The sequence below is a fragment of the Anolis sagrei genome, chromosome 4 (genome assembly GCF_037176765.1).
Source record: "Anolis sagrei isolate rAnoSag1 chromosome 4, rAnoSag1.mat, whole genome shotgun sequence".
Taxonomy (NCBI): Eukaryota; Metazoa; Chordata; class Lepidosauria; order Squamata; family Dactyloidae; genus Anolis; species Anolis sagrei.
Window position 1 is genome coordinate 156,631,261 of NC_090024.1, and position 26,005 is coordinate 156,657,265.

Genomic DNA, 26,005 nt, shown 5'->3' on the forward strand with positions numbered 1-26,005 from the left:
ATCTTTTCCCAGCCTCAATGTATTACATGTTTCACTATAGCTTGAAATGGGCAGTGCTGAGCTGTTTCTGATTACAGCTTTTAGCAACTACTTTTGGGCTGTGTTGAATGGCTATGATAATTGAAAACTTGTTCATTGCATTGTTTACTGGACTTTATTTAATTGCAGTTTCTCCTTGGGAACTGATTCTTTATCCTTTCAGAATCTGCATCTTTATGCGAACTCCATGTGTGTCTGTATATGTGTTGATGAAAAAGTGTATTTGTGTTTGGTATCAAGGTAACCCAGCTCCAAGCAAAGAATTCATTTTGTAATTTTGATACGATGTCACCAAGTAAAGTTTGAAAGTACTCACATTGTGTTTCAAGGAATAAGGCTCTCTGCTGGTAAAGTACCCACATAAAAGAATGCAATATGTTCTCTTTTAGAGTGGATTGAACATCTGCTGTCTGTTCAATAGCATCAGGGAAAACATAGACCACCCTACATTCCTGGCTTCCGATTTTAATACTGCAGAGTTTGATCAACGCTGCTCTGTTTATCAAAGTGGACTCTTGTTAATTGCTTACATTTCTATTTGATCAAGCTATATACAGCCTATTCTGCTTCTGGTTCTAATTTGATTATCTCCTTTTCATCTTCTGCTTGACTGTTATTTTAGACTCACTCTCTATTAGTCCTGAGAGGAAAGAATGATCACAGAGTTCCAAAATCCATTTCCTTGGGTCTTTCCCAAGTCTATCATTTCATAAACATGCATGCATCTAATGTTAAAATGACTATCAAAGGAACATGCCATGTAAGAGTCATCCCCCACCAACACATACCATTTCATCTTATATTTGCAATGCTTCTGATAGAAATGTGTACGTCTAATCATACTACAATCCATACAAAATGTATAAAACAAACCTACCCAGTGGATTTTTTTATTACATATGCTTCTCACTTTTACATCAACATTCCAGCCAGAAATTCAATGAATAGAGTAAAGCTTTGACTAGCAGCAGAAGCAGGCTGGGAATCTATTTAACTTTGGAGGAATAAAAAAGTTCCACCAGCATTATGATAGAAGATATCTAGGCAGAAGGATGGGAAGGAGAAAATGCAACAGAGCTATACAGATGTTACAAGCTGGGCTGCCTTGATTACTACCATTAAGACTGGAAATATCAACATTGTGGTATGAGTAAGTCTTGACCGGTAATAATGTTCTAGCAGGTGCAATGACTGATGGAATCCGATAGAAGGCAGCCAAAAAATCAAGATGCCACGCTACCAGGGTTTGTTTATAATAACTTCACTAATGTGATTAGAGGAGCATATGGTTGACATATACAGGGTGCTGTCAACACCTTGGATTTCATTGAACCCATGAAGACAGTTGATTGGCTGAGTGGAGACTAGGGAGAGAATAATAGAAGCCAAGAGGGAATAAATAATAATCAAACTTCTTTGGTAATCTGCAATGTATAAAAAGAAGGCTACAACATAGGTCATATCTACACTGCCATATAATGCAGTTTCAAACTGCACTATATGGCAGTGTAAATGGGGCCATAGACTCAAAGCCATGTTGTTAGAATTCTCTATCCTAGATTCACTTACTGATCCTTATAGGAAGCTATTTACTGCTCACTTCCAGTAGAATGTTTCCTCCGCCTGAAATAAATACATACTTCTTGTCTAACCTTTAGCTAAAAGGGTATTTGAGAGAAAACATTGTACGGGTTTGTGAGAGTAGAGAGAACAAAGGTATAGATCAATGACAAAACAAGTTTGGAAGATATGATACCATACTCTTTTCAAACTTGACAGTTTCTAGATGTGTTGAACTCCCAATCATTCTTAGAAATCAATCGTATGATGAGCTTTATAGTCCATCTTGGGGGGGGGGGCAGGTAACTTTAACATAACAAAAAGAACACCTTTGAAGGTGACAATGGATTTCCATGACTGTACAGGCATTCAGACCTTAGTCTCCTGGAGTTCTAGTCCCAGCTGTCACATCACTACTTCATGCAGGTGCCTTCAAAATACAATGAGAACCCCAGGTTATTCCTTTTAAATGCCTAGCTGGATGAAAAACTGTAGTAAAGCTTGAAGAAAATCTCAGCAGGAAAAGAAAGTACAGACCAGAGAAACTGCAAAATTCTACAAGGAAAAAACAAACTGACAAGACTGAGTGAAGGATCCTATATATAAAAAGTACCAGCACCTAGGCAGCCTCAGAGGAAAGCAAAGGCAAATCCACTTTCAACAAATCCAGCTAAGAAAACTCTGTTAAAGGTTTGGCTTAGGGTCACCATAAGTCAGAAACAGCCTAAAGGCACACAACAATAACAATGTCAATCTAGAATTCAGAAAGAACTAACTTTTAACAAAGTAAAGGTAAACAGAGGATTAATAAAGGAATTAAAGGAGCATTCAAGCTTTACAAATAGGCTTATTTCTCCCTTTCTCTCTTCAAATATGAACTAGTTTGTTTTTACTTTGAATTGAACCCCTACTGATACTTAGCTTGTAGTTTTCCCTCTGCAGAGATTTGCTTTTTTTCTTTCTTTTTTTTAGGAGCATGGGCAATTTTGCACCACTTAGCATCCTGCAGTGAATTATCCCTTGATCCAGCAGCAGACTGTGACAGATTTGAACATATCAGTCCCCAGAGAACAAAAGGTCCACACAAAGTAAACATAGGTACTTGTTCTTTAAAGGAAACTTCTTACCAATATGTGTCCGTTTCATTTGCATAGCTATTCAGAATGGTTTCTGTTTTGATTGCCAAAAGCCAAGATTGAACTCATGGCTTAACTACTGTGGGTCTAATCAACTTTTGTAAATGAGTATTGTATAATTTGCATAGAACACACATTTTTACACAGACTTTCTCCTGGATCTGGAAGTCCTGAAGCAGGGAGATTCTGTGGAGAAATATCCATATGCCAGAAAAAGACTGGAGAGTATGAAGAGGAGCAAATTATCTGTGTTCATAGCAGTTCAACCCCCATTTGGTATGTAGCAAAATGGCCTCAGATTATGTGCCACAGGCTATGAGGGAGATCCATTTGCTAACACAGCTGGCATCTGCTCTTCCTACTCTGTAAACTCTTTTTTTCTTTCATCTCATGATAGCTCCGGGTATGCTATCATATTTTCTTGGTTGTGGCCAAAAAAAAAAAAAAAATCAGATCTTGCAAGAGTTTGATCTCTTAAAGATTTCCTCTCATGTTGACCTTAGAGACATGACTCATATATTTATGGTCATTCTTGCACAAGCTAGCAAACTACTATTAGATTTGTTTGGAGCATACTAACAAACACAGGTACTCCTTGGATACACTTAATACTAGTATGAGCCCATGACAACCTCAACGATCCATTAGTCTTCCCAATCAGCGTTCCTACTTGTCCAGAAACAGGTGTTTCACTTGTAATAAAAATAGCAAAAAAATTCCTTCCATCCCTACTACACTGTGACTCTCTTCAGATACACTGACTCCTTTATGGATTAGACTCTAGACAGATTTGTATGGCATATTATTGTGTCATATGCAGTTACTATAGAATATTCTTTTTTGTGAACTACAATGAAGCATTTTACAATTCTTTAATGTGTTATTCACACATTAGTGCCATGCTATTAAATAATTAGGTTAAAAGTTTTACTTGAGCCTCTCCCCATATTTTCTTCTCATTTTCCTTTTTTCAATCTTCTAATGAATCTCTTTTTTGCTTGTTTGCTTTTGCCTCCTCTTCAGTGGGTTTGGTTGGAGCATGGATAAAGCTATCAAATGTATGTTCTATTACCCCTTTCAAAGAGATTAAGAAAACTATTCAGAAAAGTCTTCTGAGTAAACCTACACTTCAACTAAGTGACACTCCCAGGTAAGTAGCATAGGATTGTTCCATCCACTTCTAATAATCCATTTTTCCTTTGATGGTCCAATAGAGAAATTCTGAAGTGCTGCATCCCTTTCTTTGCACACTTACCCAGTCCAATTTTTATAGTCAGCATAGATTCCTTCAAAATGAATGGGTGTAAATATGAACTCATTCCCAAGGTTAAGAGATTTAAACACAGAATTTTAAGGTACGAAGTGTGTAAAAATAGATGTGTTAAATATGTGACCTTTTAAACCAGGGTTTATTTATTATTTTATTTACTTTATTTATATCCCGCTTTTCTCAGCCCTGAGGCGACTCAAAGCGGTGAACAACATCAATACAAAACATCACGAGACAAGTATAGGGCAATTAAAAACAATTGTAACATAAATCATTAACCATCCGTATAACAATCATTAGCGCCTCAACAGCAAAATCAGAACCCAGTTTCATCATCCATTATTCTGTATTCCTATGTTCAATTACACTGCTTAATCAAATGCTTGTTTGAACAGCCAGGCCTTCACTTTCCTCCGAAACACCAGCAGGGAGGGGGCCGATCTGATATCTGCAGGCAGGGTGTTCCACAGCCAAGGGGCCACCACTGAGAAGGCCCTGTCTCTCGTCCCCGCCAAGCACGCCTGTGATGCAGGCGGGACAGAGAGCAGGGCCTCCCCAGATGATCTTAATGTCCTAGTTGGTTCATAGGAGGAGATGCGTTCGGAGAGGTAAGTAGGGCCAGAACTGTTTAGGGCTTTATAGGCTAACGCCAGCACTTTGAATTGTGCCCGATAGCAAACTGGCAGCCAGTGGAGCTGGCGCAACAGAGGAGTAGTATGCTCCCTGAGTGCTGCTCCTGCTGAACGCTGGACCATTTGAAGCTTCCGATCAGTCTTCAAAGGCAACCCCATGTAGAGAGCATTGCAGTAGTCTATACGGGATGTAACCAGAGCGTGGACTACCGTGGCCAAGTCAGACTTCCTAAGGTATGGACGCAGCTGGCGCACAAGTTTTAACTCTGCGAATGCTCCCCTGGTCACCGCTGAAACCTGGGGTTCTAGGCTCAGCAACAAGTCCAAGATCACACCCAAGCTGCAAACCTGCGTCTTCAGGGGGAGTGTAACCCCGTCCAACACAGGCTGTAACCCTATGCCCTGTTCAGCCTTACGACTGACCAGGAGTACCCCTGTTTTGTCCGGATTCAATTTCAATTTGTTCGCGCTCATCCAGATCGTCACAGAGGCCAAACACTGGTTCAGGACCTGAACAGCCTCCTTAGTAACAGGTGGAAAGGAGTGACAGAGTTGGACATCATCTGCGTGCAGATGACACCGTACCCCAAAACTCCGGATGATCTCCCCCAGTGGCTTCATGTAGATGTCAAACAACATGGGAGACCATATTGATCCCTGTGGAACCCCACAAGACAATTGTTGTGGGCAGAACTGATGTCCCGCAGCAACATCTGAGATCGACCCTCTAGGAAAGACTGGTGCCACTGCAGAACAGTGCCTCCAAGGCCCATTCCCGCGAGGCATCCCAGAAGGATACTGTGGTCGACGGTATCAAAGGCCGCTGAGAGGTACAGCAGAACTAACAGGGTTGCTATGTATGCTGATTAACTGCATTAAACTAGATTATAAGGCATTGTAAACTCATATAATCCAGTTCAATGTGGTGCAATCTGCATTATATGAGTCTGTACTGCCATATAATCCAGTTTCTGAATCCAATAATCTGCCTTGAACTGGATTATATGGCAGTGTAGTCTCATGTAATCCAGTTCAAAGCAGATAATCTGGATTCAGAAATGGGGTTATCTGGCAGTGTAGATTCAGCCTGAGAGCCACACAATTCCCACACAACAAGAATATGACTTTTGTAGTTCAAGTGGGGGGAAATCCCAGATTGAAGGCAGACAACATTTAACTTTGAACTGGATTATATGGCAGTATAGGGATAATATCTCGGTTATGGAACAAATTAAATTCTTAAATCAAGTTATCACTGTATATTGTTGTTACTGATTATTATAGTATTAAATTAGTTTTCCAATACCTAGTGTTTAATATTATTGAATTAATTTTCAAATCTCGCATTTCAAGCTCTGCAGGAGCCTCCAGTGGTGCAGTGAGTTAAATCCTTGTGCTGGCAGGACTGAAGACCGACAGTTCATAGGTTCAAATCTGGGGAGAACGCTGATGAGCACTGATGAGCTCCCTCTACCAGCTCCAGCTACTCAAGCAGGACATGAGAAAAGCCTCCCACAAGGATGGTAACACATAAAAATATCTGGCCATTTTCTGGGCAACGTCCTTGCAGACGGCCAATTCTCTCACACCAGAAGCGACTTGCAGTTTCTCAAGTCGCTCCTGACACGACAAAAAAAAAAGCTCTGCTGTTGTATATCGGTCCTCCTTCTTCTTTTAGCTATCATATAGATAAGATGAATACTTAAGGTTTGACAAGACTTTTCCATTGGTGGCTCTGCATGTCTGGAATGTCTTCCCTAAAATCAATTTCTGGTTCATTTCCTGATATATCTAAGGGTGGTCCAGGCCTATAGTACCCCAGGGGGCTCCAAATTGCCAGCAAAAAATTTGGGGGCAATTTATTAAAAAGTCCCTGGGAGGTACTAAAATGACCATAAGATACTGCCAATAGTCATCTGCTGGCCGTACTTCCTGTATCCTTCCTATAAAGAATCTATATAAAGTGCTGAGACTATTTCAGAGGAAGGATGCCACAACTAAAGCCTGGAGTGCCTCAAGTGCCCCATTGACATGTAATTCACTGGTCACTGTTGATCCAATACACAGTTGGAAATCATTTCGAGTGACATGCTGCTTTTGTTTTCTGTTTTCCAAACTAGACATCTCTAAAGCATAAATGAACAAACAAGCATACAATCCAAACAGAAAGAATGTGCTTAAATGTCTCTCTGGAATTTGTACAGAAGCTTAAAGGCCTTCAAGTTGTAAATCTGAATAATACTAAATAAATCAAATTGAACCAATTTTTCTACTCAGTGCCTTCTGTTATGAGTTGAGTGCCAGCTATGCAATGTCTTCACATTTTTTTTTAAAAAAACACCAAATAAATAAGGAGGTGAGGCTAGGCTTAATGTTATTCCACCTATGAAGGTGAAAATGGTATTCTTGCCTATGGCTGCATCAAAGTGATAATTAGCTAGAGATGAAGTTGTAAAGATGATGCAACTGTGATACAGATTTGCACAACTGATATTAGAAGGCCACTGGAAACCGCCACATGCACCTGTGAGGTCAGACTAAAAGGAAAGACAATGACTATGATTTTTTGTACATTTTAATGCTCCTACAGGATCTTTTGATGGAGGAGTTGTTTTCTGTTTTCTGTAGCAAGTGTCAATTGCTAATAAGCAAAGTTAGCAATTGACACTTCCCAAACAAGACATAATTTGTAGGCTTGTTTGATCATGGAAAAAAATGGTTCAAAACTCTTTTTGGATGTAGGGGGTGCTGGCGATTTGGTTTGGAAATGATTTCTGAAATTTCCCGGAAAAAAAGTCTGAATTTTCTGAATTTTCCAAATCGTTTCATTAATAGCGGGCGCAATTGCGCATTACACGAAAAACTGCTTCCCTAAGGTAATTTTAAACAGATAAAAGCAGATTTATAGTTCTCACAAGCACAGTGTATCCCCAAACCAGGAACACCTCAAGGCAAGTAGTGTTGGGTGTTTCCCCAAGGAAATTTTGAACAGATAAAAGCAGATTTGTAGTTCCCACAAGTAAAAAAAGTACAAAAAAGTAGTGTGCCACCCCAAGGAGAGATATTATTATTAGAAATTATTATTCCAAATTATTTGAAATTGTTAGCAGATAAGGGGATTCTGAAAGTCCAAATGGGCTCGCTGGGATTCCAAAATCCAAGGTCTCTAGAAAGTTTAATTCAATTGGCAGACAGTGGCAGGCAAGAGAAAAACACTTCTCCCAGTTGCCCTTTTGTGCTGCCCTGCCCTTCTTCCCTCCCCAAGCAAGCCTCGCAGGCAACGGGCCTGCTACCAGCTGTTCTCTTCTCCCCAATTTGTTGTTCCCTTCCTTCCCTATCCGTAACCCTGTTGCTCGGTCACACCTTTCCCACCCAAGCTGCCTTCCTGACCCGACCTGTTCATGTCCCCTGCTCGCAATGAGCCCACGAGGCACGCACGGCCCTTTCTAAAAGGGCAATGGCTGCCGTGCCATAACTCCACCCCTCCCCACATGGTTTCCATTCATTGGCTGGAGGCAAGCATCCAACATGCAAACTGCTGCTTGCCTTGCTGCGTGCCTGCCTCCAAATGCTGAGTCATTTCCGATTCACTGCACAACAGCTCCAAGAAAAATGCAGGGAACAAAATCAACCTCTGTACATGGCATTCATTGACCTTGCAAAGGCATTCGACACAGTGAATCACAGCGGTCTCTGGACCTCCCAACCTTGCTATATGCCTGCGAAATGTGGACTGTCTACAGACTTCACATGCAACTCCTGGAACAATTCCATCAGCCTCCAGAAAATCCTGCAAATCTCTTGGGAAGACAGCGGACAAACGTTAGCGTGCTGGAAGAAGCAAAGACCACGAGCATTGAAGCAATGGTCCTCCGCCATCAACTCCGCTGGACCGGCCACATTTTCCGGATGCCCGACCACCATCTCCCAAAGCAGCTGCTCTACTCTGAACTCAGGAACAGAAAACAGAATGTTGGTGGGCAGGAAAAGAGATTTAAAGATGGGCTCAAAGTCAGCCTTAAAAACTCTGGCATAGACACTGAGAACTGGGAAGCCCTGGCCCTTGAGCGCTCCAGCTGGAGGTCAGCTGTGACCAGCAGTGCTGCAGAATTTGAAGAGGCATGAATGGAGGGCGAAAGAGAGAAACGTGCCAAGAGGAAGGCACATCAAGCCAACCCCAACCGAGACTGCCTTCCACCTGGAAACCAATGCCCTCATTGTGGGAGAAGATGTAGATCAAGAATAGGGATCCACAGTCACCTACAGACCCACCAGATCACTGATCCTGGAAGACTATACTACCCGGCCAACAAGGGATCGCCTAAGTAAGTAACTGAATATTTGCTTACTCCAGGTGGACAATTTGAATAACACTCAGAAATAAGCTTGTCTAAAATGCCCTTAAAAACTCATACATCGTCACAAGCTGATCCCTGGCTCTTAGTTTCTAAGTACGTGCAATCTATCTATCTATCTATACTGGAGTTACACTTTAAAATGTATCTGTTCTGACTTACAAACAAATTCAACTTAAGAACAAACCTACAGATCCTATCTTGTTTGTAACTTCTGGACTGATTGTATTATACATCAGATTTTTCTCAAAGAAAACAGAGCAGGGGAGAGAATTTCAACTTTCCAGTAATAACACTTTTTATGTTCCATTGATGTTTTTAATAACAGGTTATTGTCTTTCTGAAACACCCTGCCTACCCTGGGGCATTTTCAGACATTATTAGGGTTATTTTAGATGTATTAAATATAATATTGCCAAACAGAATAGGTGATAGTTTCTTTTACAGTATCAATTAAATAAAAAAAAATCTCCCCTTTGCCCAACTAAAATTATCTCCCAGCACAAAGGCCCTTTTTGACGCATTGAGGTTTATTATGAACGAAAAGGAGTGTATACTTTTCCCACAGCTTTTGATGAGATATTCATTTTGAAACTTGGTGTCAGGAGATGTACGAGTGTTATCTGTAAATGTGAAATGTATGCAGGATAGTCAGCCTCATACTGAATTTCAATGAACTTTTCGGGTTTCAGCGTGATGACGCTCTGTCAAATGTTAACAGAAATTAAAAGTAAAATTCATATGGAGCCTTCACAAATCACAGCCTTATCTGTCAGCGTTTTATAATAACCTAACATCTATGATCTATCAGGATACTAAAGTGTAATTCAGAGCCCCAGAGGAAAAATCATGACATTCTCAGACCACTATAATAGCGATATATATTTCCATTGAGCAGAATTGTCAAGCTTTCCTTTCAAACTTTGCTCACTAATTGCATTTCAAACAAGTTCCATTGTGAATTCTAGAAATAATAGACAGAAAAAGCACCTGGCCTGCTATAACTCTGAAATATTTTTCAATAACCAAGGTTCATGTTTATTTAACATTGCTTTCTTTCAGCATTTAGAAGAAGTAACACTGATTTTAAATTTTTGATAAGCTAGCTTTCTTTACAAACACACACTGGGAAAAAAAGTCCCCATAAATTTATTTTAACTGTATAAATGAAACAGTAAAACATATCGAGCATTCCATTCCCGATGTCAATGCTATTACATTTCTTTTTAAAATGTCTGTGTCAGATAAACCTAGTCAATGTGCAGTAATTCAGTTTTATATTCAATTACTACTCACTTTTTCTTGGAGAATTGGGAACTGTGTCTCTAGAAACAAGAATGGCCCAAGACATTATTTATTATTTCCAGATGATTGTAACTAGTAATCTAATCACAAAGACCTAGAACTGGCCGAAGAACTTGAGTTCACATGCATGCTTGCTGACTTAGATTTGGATTTAAAAATCACCTCCCTAGTCCTTTGAAGGAGTCAGAGATCTTCTTAAAAGTGGACAGCTGAGTTGTACTATATCTAACTTTCTAGGGCTTTACTGAAGGATGCAGTAAGGAATGTGACCAAAGATCTCATCTTGAATGCTCATGGTCAGGAACTTTTATTTCATTTATCCATAACTTTTGTACAGATCTTGTGTTGAACATTTGGAACTTTTAACACCACCACAAACTTGTTTCCCCCTTTCCTTCATTGATTGTCATGACAAGATGTTGTGTTGTGATCAAGACTAGTAATGGTAACTGCAATCATTTATATGTATATGTTTTTCTTCTGACCCGGTTACTCTTTGCATGCTTCTATGTTCTCCTTAGAAGAGCTGAGGTGTCCTAGTGTATAAACCTGATGGGGGAGAAAATTACAATGAAGAGTAAAGGAAGACAAAGTCCTCTGTAGAAGTAGACAATGTTGCAATCTTGGATGTGTGCAAGGCTGGATTATACCCAGCATTATTAAAGCTTTATCTACAGCTGATCACAATGTTTTTTTTAAAAGTATTGCTATCTCTGGTGGGAAAGCCAGTGGTATAGTACTTTGAGTGCTTTGGATGCAATATTCCTGCTTCTTGGCAGGGGGTTGGACTGCATGGCCCATGAGGTCTCTTCCAACTCTATGATTCTATGATTCTATGAGTATTGGATAAGGACTCTAAGAAATCTTAGTTCAAATTCCTGCCCAGCCATGGGATCTCACTGGCAAGTCACACACTCTCAACTTTTCTTTCAGGAGGTGGCACTGGCAAATACTCTCTAAAGCAGAGGTTCTCAACTTGTGGGTCTCCACAGCCATCAACTCACAGAAATACTCACAGCTGGTAAACTGGCTTGGATTTCTGGGAGTTGTTGGCCAAAACACCTGGGGACCCACAGGTTGAAAACCACTGTTCTAAAGAAATCTTGTGAAGAAAACCCTATGATATGTTTGCCATATCGTTATCCCCCCACCAAAAAAAATTGTGTTTGTTTCTTTTTCTGTGATAACGTAGCCTGTGTACATTCAGAAGACCTAAAAGCCACTCTAAACACCTTTGCAGAAGCATATGAGAATCTCGGCCTCTCATTGAACATCGAGAAAAAAAGTGCTCTTCCAGCAATCACCAGCTAATCCCTCTGCAATGCCAGAAATACAGCTTAATGGTGTAACATTAGAAAATGTTGACCATTTCAGCTATCTTGACAGCCACCTTGCCACAGAAGTTAACATTGACACTGAAATACAACACTGCCTGAGCTCTCTGGGTGCAACATTTTAGCAAGGAGTGTTTGAGGGGCATACATAGGGATATCAAGGTGCTTGTTTATAAAGCCACTATCCTCTCAACCCTGTTATACACCTGCAAAATGTGGACCGCCTACAGACATCACACTCAACTCCTGGAACGATTCCATTAGCGTTGCCTCCAAAAAATCCTGCAAATCTCTTGGGAAGACAGGTGGACAAACGTCAGCGTGCTGGAAGAAGCAAAGACCACCAGCATTGAAGCAATGCTCCCACGCCATCAACTCCGCTGGACTGCCCACATTGTCTGAATGCCTGATCACCGTCTCCCAAAGCAGTTACTATACTACCAACTCAGGAAGGGAAAACGGAATGTTGGACAGGAAAAGAAATTTAAAGATAGGCTTAAAGCTGACCTTAAAAACAATGGCATATACACTGAGAACTAGGAAGCCCTGGCCCTTGAACGCTCTAACTGGAGGTCAGTTGTGGAATTAGAAGAGGCATAAATGGAGGGCGAAAGGGAGAAATGTGTCAAGAGGAAGGCACATCAAGCCAACTCTTGTTGGGATCGACTTCTATTCCCTCACTGCGGTAGAACATGCAGATCAAGAACAGGGCTCCACAGTCATCTATGTATCCACTGCCAAGACACTACATTCAGAAGGCCATCATACTCTGACAATGAAGGATCACCTAAGTAAGTAATTTTTCTGTGAGATATATTACCGTTTGTTTTCATTGTATTTTTTCAGTTATTCATTTTATCTGAAGACCGTAGACTAGCATTATTTGAGATTAAAATGCAAAAGAACTTCCCCTCATGTCGATTGGAGAGACTGGGCCTTGGTGCAGTACAAGAATGATGTCACATGGAGTCATGCCTCTATGCATGACAGTTCACATATCAACCATATCCCCACAGAATATGCTGTTGGATTTCTAAAACATTACAAATAAGGAAAATATATGTTGTCCTATCACATTTTTGGCTTTAACTTTTGTAGATTTGATTTTTCATGGGTTTGTTTAATATGCCCTCTTTGGGAATTGCTAGGACTGCTGGAAGTTTGCCATTGAGTTTCACTGGAGGAACTGAAGATTACTATAGAAGACACCTCCAGCAAGATTTTATGGGCAGCTTCTGGCAATTATTGTCTATAGAGTCACACCAGAGAACCTGGAGATTCCAAGAGAAGTTTTCTCCCAGGTTAATTTTTTTAATTATTATTATTATTTGAAAGTCAAAACTTATGCACCTCTAACCCTTATGAAAGTGGAAGGCCTACTGTATATACATACTTTCAATGTATCAGTAATAAGAACATAAAAAAGAAACTGAGATTCCGGATCAAGATCTGAGAACAGCATTGTTGATCCATTCGTATTTTTGGAAAAATCATTTCTACACTGCTGAATGTGAAACAATACTTTATCAAAAAATACATACAGACAGAGTTAATTCCCCCCAGGCCTCTTTGCTCATTCTGTGGACCATGTTTTTTAAAACTCTTTTTGTGCCCCATATTCCACTTCATATACTGGACTCTTCAGATTTCATTAATAAAATAACAAATCTGTGGTCAGAGGAGATATATTTGCTAGTTATACTGGATGTGAGATCTCTTTAGACCAGTGTACCACAGGAGGCATAAACTACCATATAGCAAATGTTCTAACGTCTCTGGATGAAACAGCCTCAACAAAAAATACTTCAGGTTTGAGAAAATCTTTATTGGCAGATTTAAGAAGTGGCCATGGGATGCCTATGGCTTCAGAGTGGCCAATTTATATTGTGCATGGAGTAGTTTCCAAGTTGGTTCAAAAATCTTGCTAAAAATCCTGAATACTCTTCAAATACGAATGAAAATAAATAAATGATATCTATTTGTCATGTATTATGTAAGTTGGTACTATTATATAATTTTGTGTTGCCATTTTAATTTTGTATTTATTTTTATGTTTTAAATGAAGAAAGCCATTGAAATATGTATAGGCTAGAACATTTTAGACTTTTTCACAAATAAATACAGTTATCAGGAGCAGTGTTGGTGTACCCTTCATGCCCACCTCCCCATCTAATGTAGTTTCTTGGTTTGCATAACAAAATTTCACCCTCTTAAGATAAAAAAACACCTTCTGAATCATATATAGAAAATGAATAAAGAGAAAAATAGAAAATAATCTTAGAATGAACAGCAACATTAAGCACCATAAAAATGAAAATGAAATGAGCACTAATAGTGGCCTAAAAGCAAGCTAAACATTTGAACACATTTTTCAAAAATATTTTTTTCAGCCTTCCCCCTTCTCCATGTTTTGCCAAGCTTAATGGTTTGAAAAAACAATGCTGAAAACACAAGTGTCAAGTGAATCTTTCTGGGGATGGCAGTCCACAACAGAGTGCGGTTCTACACAATTGGGAAGTGAAATAAACAAACTGGTTTTAATGCGTAGTGCCTACACAAACACGCCAGGAACTGGCACAAGGCTGGGACAGTAGCCACAATAGCCACTGATTGTGGATCAGAATCAGACCCAAGAACTAGAGTATCAACAACTAGATAGCCACAGGAAATTGTGTTCCCCCCCCCCCCTTAACTGATCTGCTGAGATGTGCACTAATGTGCTGCAGAGTTTATTCCAGTTTCAAGCACTGCATTAGATATACTATACTCTGATCAGCTAAAGCACATTATTGGATTTGTTCTGGATTTTCTCTTGATTTCTTTTTCAACACACTGTTTCTGACTTTGAACTGTTAACAGGGCTGTTGAAAAAATACCTTAGATGTCTCTCATTCATGGGATTGCCATGAATCAAGGCTGACTTGACACAAGTTAGAAACAACAACCTACAAGTACTAAGATACCATAGGATGAAACCATGGCGGTTCAAGTGAAATCATGACACTGCTGCAAAAAGGCCCCAAATCTAAAATTCCCTAATGAGACAGAAATAGAGAGAATGAACACGGGGCATTCTTTATTTTAAGACAAGTAATTATTTTCTTTTGGCGGGAATAATGACCCATAATTTCCATCATGTGAAGGTAATCACCTTCACTGTTGCATGATGTCAGGAAAGGAGTATGTGCTTTTTCCAACAGTTTAAAATCTTTTCATAGATTAAAGAGGGTTTATTTTTTCATGCACTGGTGAGTTTGAACCAGATGCATATGTGAAAATAAGCTTTGGGTGCAGTGCCTCAAATAAGGCACTTCAAATAAATATAATCTCCATCCCTTATTACAACATTGGTTACATTTTGCTGTCACTATGTTCTGTGTCTGCAGTAATAAGAGAAATGGACATTCTGGAGCATAGTAAATGAATTAGATAAATTAGGGAACCACTCTACGAAATAATATTCTCACTTGGAGACTGGGTGTGTATAAGACAGAGGAAGCATTGTTACTCTGTTCCCTTGCTTCATTTGCTTTTAGTCTAGGATTACTATATGGACTCTTATCACACATATATCTGAACATATACATGTGTTCGACTGACCATGAGGGGGTGGTTTATCAACTGAACAGATGAAGGGAGGTTTGAGTCCTGATGCCCAAAACATCTTGATTTTGATGCTTCCTGTTAGCTTTAAATCTCAGGATAGATAGCTAATGTGAGTATTGTACGTTGCAGACATAGTATATGCGTGTGAGTATGTATGTGTGTCATCCTTCTTACACCTCAATTGGCAGTTGAACAGATCTCCTTCACTCATTCTGCCTGCTAGCTGTTAAAATTTGCTAGGAGAATGGGATAGAGAGAATCCATCATACTAGCACATAGGTGGAATGGATGTATCACACAAGGTAGGTGACAGGAACATTTCAGGAATGCCATATATTGATGGGGTTTGTCACAGAGAAGAGACAGGCTGGCAGTGGGATGTGCACAGTCTTGCATTCAATGCCAGTTTGGTTGTCTCATCAGATAAAGTCCTATAGACACAGCAGGTTAAATACTGAGCAGCTGAACTTGCTGACCAAAAGGTTGGTGGTTCAAATCCAGGGAGTGGGGTGAGCTCCCATTGTTAGACCCAGCTTCTGCCAACCTAGCAGTTAAAAACATGCAAATGTGAGTAGATCAACAGGTACTGCTTCTGTAGGAAGGTAATGGCGCTCCATAATGCTGGCTCTTCGGCTTAGAAATGGAGATAAGCAGCACCCCCCCCCCCCCAAGAGTTGGGCATGACTAGACTTAATATCAAGGGAAACCTTTACCTAGGTTACAAATGTGTAACTGCAGTGTTGAATGTGTGGTCTTATCTTGATTTTTTTTTTAGAAAGAGAATTATAATTATTACTATTAGAAAGGAAATGTTCACATTTTTAGACTCTGTGATTTGAATTCCCCATATGATTACTCCACAGATTTTGAAAAAAAAAGAACTATCTAGAAATGCCCACAGACAATAAATTCCATGAAGGTAATTCCAGGCAGCTAAGGAGCTTTAATAAATGAGAAAAAGCTGAAGAATTCATTTATTTTCTTCTTCGCTGGCACCAAAGTCATAGAACGTATAATAGAACAGGGATGGATGAACAATGTGCAGCATACAGGGATAAAAACAGAAGCACTTGGGCATTCAGAATTTTCCATGCAACTCTCATGCTATATTCTTTCACATCCTACAAACTCTTTCTTGTACTGCCTCCCTGAATTCCTAAGATGCAAAATCTCTGGTAAAACCATTCACTATGATTAAAAGTTAGGCTTATATGCCATAAAATTGCATTCTCCCCATTCCATTCCCACACCCATGTTTCCTTCCATGGAGAACTTTACTGGAAATGTATTTGGGGGTTTTGGAGACATACTGCGTGTTGTCTCTAGCATGATCGAAGGAAGATGACCATAGAGTCACACCAGAGGACCTAGAGCTTCCTTCCCCATTCTTCCAATATGGGATTCTAGTGTTGTCAATGAATGAAAGAAACCATTCCATTGTGGATCCAACCCTCTGAGATTTTTGATGTTTCTACACTATAGCATTAATGCAGTTTGAAACCTCTTTAAATGTTATGGGTCAAAGCTATGGAATCCTTGGCGTTGCTGTTTGGTGAGGCATCAGCACTCTTGGCAAAGAAAGCTAATACCTTGTAAACTACAAATTCTAGAATTCTACGCCATTAAATCATGTTAATTTAATTGGTGTTAATCTGCATTAATTCTAAAGTGTAGAAGCACCCTTTGTCAGAGAACCTGGCCAACATCTGGATATGAACATTCAATTTAACAGAGAAAAACTAAACATTAGGGTCCAAATCCTGTAGTGACTTTTAGGGATTCACATAGTGATCCTATTAACTCAGAAATAAGTTGTGTTTTGCTCTCCGGGTTTGCTGACAAAGATTTAGGCAGGCTATTATTCTGATTGGCTTTTAAAGATAAAGGTGTTTAAGATCATGTCAGGGGCTGCTTTGGTTTTATATGTTTTTATGGATTTAATCTGAATTGTGTTTAATACTAATTATGTTTAATGTTTTAGATGGATGATCTAAAGCTAATCAGAAACTGAAATCGAGTCACTGACGAACACAGTCAGAATCTTCAGCACTGACATCAGTATAGAGTTTGGCCTAGACAAATGTGCCACAGTGGCACTAAAGAAAGGGAAAATTACACAAAGCGAGGGCATAGAGATGCCAAACAGACAAACCATAAAGTGCAATCAGCCTGAAGCCTATAAATATTTGGGCATGCTACAAATGTGGTCAGCAAAGAATATATCCAAAGAGTCAGAAAGTTTTGAAGAGCAAATTAAATGGCAGAAATATGATCAAGGCTCTCAACACCTGGGCCATCCCCATCATTAGATCACTGCTGGGATTGTCAACTGGACACAAGCAGAGCTGGATGATCTGGACAGAAAAACAGGAAAGCTGATGACAATCCACTACGCATTACACCCGCTTAGTGATGTTGACAGACTTTACCTGCCCAGAAAATCAGGAGGCAGAGGGCTTCTGTAAGTGAAACAAATGGTAGAAGAAGACAAACAAGCATTGGCAGATTATGTGAAAGGCAGTCAAGAACCAACATTGAGGGAAGTCAATAGTAGTAAACTGCTTCAGGTGCAAAAGACAAAGAGTTGATACTGTAAAAACACAATGCAGAGCAGAAGAGAAAACTGGCAAAAGAAGGCTCTCCATGGACAGTTCCTGGGAAAAATTGAGAGCCAAATTCACAAAGAAAAAACATGGCTGTGGTTCACAAATGGAACTCTGAAAAAGGAGATGGAGGGCCTGATTCTGGCAGCCCAAGAACAAGCCATTCGAACCAATGCCATCAGAGCCAGAATTGAAAAGTCGACAACAGATTCCAAATGTAGACTCTGCAAGGATGCAGATGAAACAATAGATCACATCCTCAGCTGCTGCAAGAAGATCATGCAGACACCGTTGCAGAGGCACAACACCGTTGCACAACAAGCAGAGGCACAACACCATTGCTCAGATGATTCATTGGAACTTGTTCCACAAATACCATCTGCCTGCGACAAAGAACTGGTGGGATCACAAGCCGGAAAAAGTTACAGAGAATGAAGATGCCAAACTCCTATGGGACTTCCGGATTCAGACAGACAGAGTTTTGGAGCATAATACTCCTGACCTCACAATTGTGTTAAAAAACAAAGTATGGATCGTCGATGTCGCAATCCCAGGTGACAGCAGGATTGCAGAGAAACAACTGCAAAATGTGACACGAAATGAGGGTTTTAAAATCAAATTGCAAAGACTCTGGCACAAACCAGTAAAGGTGGTCCCAGTGGTGATCAGCACACTAGGTGCAGTGCCTAAAGACCTTGGCCTGTACTTAAACACAATCGGCGCTGACAAAATCACCATCTGTCAGCTGCAGAAGCCCACCTTACTGGGATCTGCACACATTATTCACTGATACATCACACAGTCCTAGACACTTGGGAAGTGTCCGATGTGTGATCCAGTTCAACAGCCAGCAGAGTGTCTGCTGTGGACTCATCTTATTGTGTTTCAAATAATAATAATAATAATAATAATAATAATAATAATAATAATAATAGAAACAGGGCTGCAGCTTTACAGTACATATGCTTACATGGATATAAGGTCTACTGGCTTCATCTAATTTAGTGAAATAACTTCCCCAGTTTCTATGACTATGTGGAAAATAGGTCAGTAGACAATGTCCTTAGTCCCTAAACTGCTGACCTGACAGCGTGGCGGGTTCAAATTTTAAGATGACTCCATCTGGAAACATTTGCTAAAGATGCAAATAAGTCTTCAGAGGGGGAGAGAGTGATACAGAGAATGAAAACTGAACAATTTGAGTGCAAATTAGAAACTAGCTGTGTTTCTGAGGATGGGTCTTTTCAAATTACCTTTTCAAATTAGCCTATGAGAATTTATAGATTAATTTAATTTCCTGGTTCATTCAAAACATTGTACTGTAATGATGAAGGTTGCAATGAGCATGAACAATAGAACAATACACAGGAACAGAAAAGATAAATACAGAGTTGATTGGCATCACACAGCTTTTGAAATGTGTTTGCAAGTTGCTGTTCTTTCTTTTCATGAAGTGTTTAATGGGCCTGGCAAAGCCCAAAGGGAAAATAAACGAGAGGAAAAGGGAGATTTTTATATTTACAGCAAATAACTGCAAACACAAAAGGTTACATCAAAATAAGATCAATTTCATTTTACAGATAAAGTCCAACTAACAGTGCTGAAGATACATAATGAGGGACAATAAAGGGGAACGTGAACAGATTATTTCTAAAGATGTGGCCATGGTTTTAAACAGGAAATAAGGTGTTTCTTCTCACATCAAAGCACTCTTTTTATATTATACACAAGTTCATTTCTTTGATTCTGAGCAAGTAGCAGAAAATTTATTTTTTTATTTTGTAAAAAATAATGCTTTATGAAAAAACTTCCTGACCACTGCCTTTAGTGAGCCTAACTAGGAAAAGCATGTTTTCTTGTGTGCACTGATGTCAAATGAAGGCTACCTAGGAAACTTGATTTACCTGTTTCTGAACATGAATGACTTCTAGGAAATGTATACAGTGATAGAAAAATACAACAGAATCCAAAATCCACAAAATTTTGATATGGTGATTGGGGCAACTAAAATGTACAAAATGCATCATGCAAGCTTCCTATGCTTCACTGGCTTCCTTATCAGTTGAATATGTTACCAAGGAGAAGAAGGTGATGTTAAGAGGCATAAGCCTATATTTTGTCTCAGATATTACTTCAATTGACATTTAAGACGGTCTGGAAGGGTTTCAATGCAGATAGAAGCCATGAGCAGTAAAACACAGGCAATAAAATTTTGGATCCATTAGAACGAGCAGAATTGAGAAGTGTGCATTGTAGTTGGCCCAGTAAAGGTATCTCTTGAGGAGGGGGGAGTGATGATGATGAGGTGGAGGATGGAACGTTTCTGTACCTTTGATTCATTAAGAGTAATGTGTATAATTAGATTTAACAAGGGAATAACATCAAATTTTATAGCATTTCTCTGTTTATGTTTTTAAGACAATGTTGATAAATAGTTTGAGGTTGCATGGAAAAATAACTAATGGAACAGTTAGTTTGTATTGCATGAATCCCCAAACATATAAAGACACAATCAGCCAAACAAATACCCAAGACATTCAGTACTCTTGGATCATCATTGCTAATTCTCCTTTTCTCAAATATGTCATCACCTATATCTTTCTCTAAAAGTCACATGAGAAGTAGACGCATGGAGTGTTGTTTAGTCAAAGCCTATATTATTCTTCTCTTTGCAAGAAGGGCACTTGAGACCTCTTTTTCTACATTCCTTTTTGAAGGTATGTGCACAAGTTTGTGAACAGTAACTATACGGTACGAAGCTTTACTCATTCATTTATGTCTAACAAAAGTTGGAAAACTTTCAGAAACATGCTAACAAAGCATCTTCTCTTAGATAGTACAATGGAGCCTGTTAAAATGATCACATAGGTTTAAGCTCTCATTTTCCACATAGTTTGAGTGCTGGTGGCTGCTAGTGAAATATATCTCACTGAAATAAATGGTGTTTACTCTTGCATGCTTCTCAAGTGCCATTATTAGGCAGGCAGAGTGGAGGGAAAGGGGGGGGGGCTCTGTGTTGAGGGGAAGCCAAGGAGGTCCCTTCTGCATTGGAGGGAGTGCCCGGAGCAGAACTTGGCCAAAAAGATGCGGAAAGGCAGCAGCACAAGCGATTACTCTGCCTGGAAAACGAAGAAGAGGCTGAAGAGAGGGAACTGTGAGGAAGGAGGCAGCAAAAAAGAAGGGACAGGGCTCTGCAGCAAGGAACCAAAGGAAAAAGGATGCAAGGCCATTGAAGGCTCCTGCTGGCCTGGTCCAGCACCTGGGGCCCCTCAGAACCCACTTCCCTTCAAGGGCCAAGGAGTAGAGGAGGAGGCCTGGGCCTAGAGACTGCCTTCTGGCCTCAGTTACCTCTGAGAGGACTCTTAAATGGCCCCCAATGTGAGGTGAGCCTCCCTTCCTTCCCTCCCTCCTTCTCAGGAAGCAGAATAATACAATTAAATCCCCACACATGTTTCTCTCTACAGTTTTTGGCACCATCATATGGGGAATCCTTTTCTCTGCCCTTTTTATTACTTTTTGTGAACCAGGAAAAAGTCAATTGCTGAAAACCAAGGTTACTATGGGTCTCATCCCATGAAGGGGGGGGGGATTTGAAACCTCTTTGCCATTATGTCTTTCCCATGCCTCCCTTCTCTCCATTATATCAGTGCTTATAATTATTATTATCATTATATCAATTATAAGCCCCTTTGCCACAATACCCTCTTGAAAGGCTTTGCTTCCCTTCATTATACCAGTGTAATTTTAAACCTCGTTGCCGTGATCCCCTCCTGCTAGGTTTTCCTTCCCTCTGTTGGACCAGTGCAATGTTCAAAAGATATCAAGAGCACAATTAAGAACCTAGATTACTATTAAGGAGAAAATGCAGTGAAAGCAAAGTGGCGATAAAGCCCATTTATCCATGTCACTGAAATGATTCAGTGTATTACGGTATGATCCCACCAAATGTGTTTTTATGGTGTTAATGATGATTCTGGCATAAGCCAGGAACTCAGAACACAATTTCTTGCCTATTTTCCAAACTCCCTCCTTTCAGCTCCATTTCAAGGACAAAGGACAACAAATGACTGCCAGAAATATGCAAATGTCATCTGATGGACTTTATACCACCTCATCCTTGAAATGGACTCAAAGTGTCCTACAACGGGGAAAGGTCTCCATGTGATGAGGTCCTAGGTCTCAATCAAGAGAGAAGAGCAGGCTGCTTTTTTCTCTTGATTGAGACCTAAAGTGGGGGCTTTAACAAAAGATATTACTGGATGATCCTTTGAAAAATCAAGGTGCACGTTCTTATAAACCAAGACCATTCCATAATGCAAAATAAGGTTTTGTTTTCCAAAAGCATGGTCAAGACAGTATGGGAAGAAGTTGTTTCAAATTCATGCCAGTTACCCTACTTCAGGTGACTTTCATCACTAAATCTTCAATAACTAGGAGTTGTTAAATAACACACCTTCTGCTGAGAATAGTTCGTCAAGCATTATCAAACCACAGAAAACCACAGATCCATTAAGTTTTTAATAATAGATAAATGCTTAAATTGATGTAGGCTTTAATTTTAAATTCATGGAAGGACAAAAGAAATTACAAATGTCAAATGCATGAACTGGGCTTATTCATTTTAAACTCTTCTGTTATTTCTTGGATAGTAATGTCTCCCTCATGCACTTTCATGGATGTGCCTTCCAATTTGGGGCAGTCCTTGGGTAAATCTCAACATTTGTGCTATTCTTGAGGAAGTGGGCTTCTATTGCATATTTAGCAAGTGAGAAGGCATTTTCCCACAAATTAAAAGTTCTCCCTCCAATACGTCCCAGGCAATAATATCTCCTCAAGCTTGACCCTTTGGTCTCTCTTAGAACTGAGTGTCAAATGTGATATAATCCATAAAGGACTCAACTGAGGGGATCAAGGTTGAACTCTCATTTCCCTCACAATCTTGACTATTCTGACAAACTGTCAGAGTCTAATGCGTCATCTCAAGGGAAAACCATTTAATAAAATGAGGGTCTATTATGGTTAATTGTTATATATTCTCTGAATAAAATTGCTTTCCTCCCATCATAGTGAAACATATTTTCTTTTACTTAAATGCACTGCAACAATTATTTAAACTGATTTCAATTACCATTTTACTTTGCACTAAATTAACTGTTATTATGAACCCAAAAAAGGAGCTAGATTTGACAGAAATGATTTGGTTCTCAGTGCAATGTAGAATCTAGATGATAAAAAGCATTGTGCTGAATGAATGAACTGAAGCTTGCAAATGTGCTTTTCAAAGGAGTAGCTGAAAGAGAGAAAGAAATTGGCCTACAGATTATCAAAAGGACTGTGTTGGATCTGTATGGACACACCATTACCTTGTACAGTTTCATTTTTCCAGTATGACACACAATTTTTAAGATCAAAATCCAGTTTATTGTGAGAGAAATCATACTGTAATAAAATTGAAAACTTCTTCCAAATGCTGCTAAACATTATCACATCTTAGTCTAAGGACCTTTCCATACATTGCTCTGAATCATTCAATTAAAATCAGGTTTTAGCACAAAAGTTCACTGTACTTACTTTGGCAGTGTCAGAAAACAGTAATAGGAAATGCCTGGATCTCCACATGAGAGTCCCCAGTATAACCAACAGTGAGGGATCATGGGATCTGAGGTCCAATAATATTTGAGAGTCATAAAGCAGCAGCAGCAAAAAAAAAAATCTAAATTGGCACAACAATAATCAGGAATAGTTTACCCATCACATAAAATGATTCTCCCTTCTGTATGTTTATGTAATAATTAATAATAGTTTGTCAATTCCAAACAAACAAAAGGCCAAAACAGAACCAGAGAAACAAACTCCAAACAAATTATTTTTTTTAAACACAGTGTAAAGCAATCAATAAGTAATAAGACGAGATATATAAAATTTATAAATCCCTCTGTCTGTCTGTCTGCCTGTCTGTCTATCTCTATCACCATTAGCGAGAATGGGGGAACTGGAGAGTCTGGGGAGGGAACAGCAGAGACAGAGAGTTAAAGAGGTGAACTAGAAGAAGAAAGGTCTTTTTATTTATTTATTTTTGGTAGTGTGGAAGGACTTAGGCTGCTGGTAAAGGACCGATTACAGAAGTCAGAAGACTGGGATGGGGAAATTCTCCCGGTTAGGACTCAGTGGGGAAGGCTATTCCCCAAACCTTTCTCACATTCAGACAAGTTAAAGCAAAAAGGTAAAAAATATTTAAACAAACACACAAAAGCCCTTTTTAAACTCACAGCCCCACCCCCCCAAAAAAACCACATGCTTACCCATTCCTTCCTAGCAAAATTTGTAAAATAACAGAAGGACAATAAGAAAGATATCACCTAAGATGCCACAGAAAAATGGCGAAGCTTGCTTTGGTATATATAGACCAGCTTTTCAAAAAGAAATGTGATCTGTTTTCTTCTTCTGATTGGCTCTGGCAAAGCTAACGGAAAAAAACCCTGTGCACACACAGCTGCTCTTCTCACATGGCAGCCGATTCAGATGTCCTTTATTGCTGACATTCAACTTACCCCCCCCCCCCCCTCAGCCTGTTCCGGTCAGCTGCCGGATTGAGTCGACTGCCGGATTGCCAGAATCTCCTGAAAACATTATCGCAAAATGGTATCAGACACATCCCTACTATCTAGTGTTATTCAGCTGCATATGCCCTTCCAAGCTGTTATACTTTATCATTTTGCACTATCTGTCATCTGTTTTCATTTTGTTTTGCATACTGGTTTACTATCTCTTTACTGTTAAAATAATTACTGTTTACTTCCCCATGTTTTTTGTAATTGCTATATATTATTACATTGTAAAGTGTATTGGTCTCTCTTTTGTATTTCCCATGTTTCCCACTGTATTACTGTACTTATTTTCCTACGATGTAGTTACATTTTTGAATTATAGCAATTCAGCATCACTTTTACTACCATGGCTCAATGCTATGGAATAATAGTAAATGTGGTTTTATAAGATCTTTAGGCTTTTCTGCCAAATAGTGTGGGTGCCTCAAACTACAATTCCCATTAATTACAGCATTGAGCCATGGCATTTAAAGGGATGTCAAACTGCCTTCATTCTATAGTGTGGATACACTATCTGTCAAACTTTTATGATCATCTTTATGGGAGTTTTTTCCTGGTTTTCTTTTGGTATTTCAGCAGTTTGCCAATTCTACCTGATAGAGATTGATTCTACGTACTCTGATTGTATATTCTAGACCACAGTTTCCTCCATGTCCTGCAAAAAAAATCTGTTGTATTAATTGGCTATTAGATCTCTCTTTGTAAAAAAAAAAAAAAAAAGCTGACATACATATAGATCTGCAGTATGGTGTTACTTGGGGTGTACCTGTGCTAGACAGGGTAGACAGGTTACTGTGAGCAATATGTCAATGAAGATTGCCTATCAACACCTATCCTACCCTCCTGCCACCATTTGTTCAATGATTAAATTAACTAATTTCTTTATAGACTGTACAGTTGAAAAGCACATGCATCATAGTTTCGACAGACTGAGGTTAATATCCTCTTTACTCTTTAAGAGGCCAGGAAGAACCTTAAACTGGTACCTTAGTTATGTACTGTCTGATCTTGACAGAAGTGCGATGAAGAAGATGGCCAAATTTCTTTTTGCAGCAGCAAAAAGCTGGAAGTACTTCATGAACAATTTGCAACTTGTATTTGATGAGAATGTGTTGTAGTTTTGCTTTTTTATATAATACTAGCTGTGCCCTGCCACGCGTTGCTGTGGCCTATAGTAAGAATTTTCGAAGTAGAGGTAGATATCTGGACTATTATGAAAGAGAGGTACCTACCTATTCCTCCACCCCTATTTCTTCCCCTTCCCCTTTCTCTCCTTTCTTCCTTCTCTACCTCTTTCTTTCATTCCTTCTTTCACTCTTTGGTTTCATCCTCCCTTCTCTTTTTCCTTCCTCCCCCCCTTTCTCTACTTCTTCCTTTGTCTCCTTTCTTCCCTCCCTGTTTCCACCCTTCTTTCACTTTTTATTTCCTTCCTTCTTTCTTTACCTCTTTCCTGCATTTCCCTCCCCTTTTCTTTCCTTTCTACTTTTTCTTCTTCCTTCCTTCGGTGCCTCTTTCTTTCCTTCCTTCTCTCCTTCCTTCTTTCCCTCCCTCCTTATC

General features: G+C 39.5%; 1 long non-coding RNA gene across 2 annotated transcripts in view; it reads right to left on the reverse strand.

Moving 5' to 3' along the window:
• LOC132772716 (uncharacterized) overlaps positions 1-24,231 on the reverse strand; it is a 40,616-nt gene extending 16,385 nt beyond the window's left edge. For both annotated transcript variants that reach the window (XR_009631258.2, XR_009631257.2), the window contains exons 1-2: positions 24,143-24,231; positions 23,412-23,499 (exon numbers count right to left, since the gene is read on the reverse strand). This is a non-coding gene — a long non-coding RNA (uncharacterized lncRNA). The remainder of the gene's footprint in view (positions 1-23,411; positions 23,500-24,142) is intronic.
• Between the last annotated feature and the right edge of the window lie 1,774 nt (positions 24,232-26,005).